This window comes from Aplysia californica, unplaced genomic scaffold (genome assembly GCF_000002075.1).
Source record: "Aplysia californica isolate F4 #8 unplaced genomic scaffold, AplCal3.0 scaffold00600, whole genome shotgun sequence".
NCBI classification, from domain to species: Eukaryota; Metazoa; Mollusca; class Gastropoda; order Aplysiida; family Aplysiidae; genus Aplysia; species Aplysia californica.
The window spans coordinates 459,963-460,835 of NW_004797870.1; positions in this window are offsets into that span (position 1 = coordinate 459,963).

Here is an 873-nt window from a genome sequence, read left to right on the forward strand (position 1 = left end):
TGATGATGATGATGATGATGATGATGATGATGATGATGATGATGATGATGATGGTGGTGATGGTGATGGTGACAGTGACGGTAATGGTCATCATGATGATGATTATTTATGGTGGCGATGATGATGTTCTGATGTTGGAAATAATGTGCATATTAGTCTTAGTGTTGAGTTAACAAACTTTACGTCGCCTGTTTCTAGTTTATCTCCTCACAACAATAGTTCCCTGAACATTCAAGTGAATAAAAAAAACAACTAAAATGGTCAAGGAATTTAGATTTCTTGGCTGCATTTTTACGGAAAATGGGTTTATTTTGAGAAAAACAGAAAACATCGTCACCTATTAGCTTTCTACCCTTCCATCTCATCCAAATATATCTATGGAAATAAAGAGACAGCTTATCACTTCAATATTAGATTATACCAACGATATTGTATATTTCATCGAAATAAGAGAGTGTATAATAATATTGAAATTTTGCCTGCTTCGAGTATTAATCTATTCAGTATTGCTTTATCTTGATGTTTTGTGTTTTTGGCCCATGCTGTCATACAGAAGTCTATCGTACAGTCTGTGGTTGAGTGACAAAATATGGAAAGCGATTATTTATTGATGCCTTAGCTTGTTTAGTAAAATAGTTCCCCTTTTTAATACTGGAGAGAAGTGTGTAAATGCCAGTAAAATTTGCTGTCCATGGAAACCCCCAAAACACTTGGCATTTGACACTTGCTAGACGTCTTTCTTTTAAATTTGGAGTGGCTGCAGGAACAATTTCTTTTTTCTTAGGTCGACAACAATCACTTTGGGTTTTCTTCACATTTAAAAGCAATTTATGAGTTTCACACCACTCAGGGAAGTTTGATATGAGATCTCGA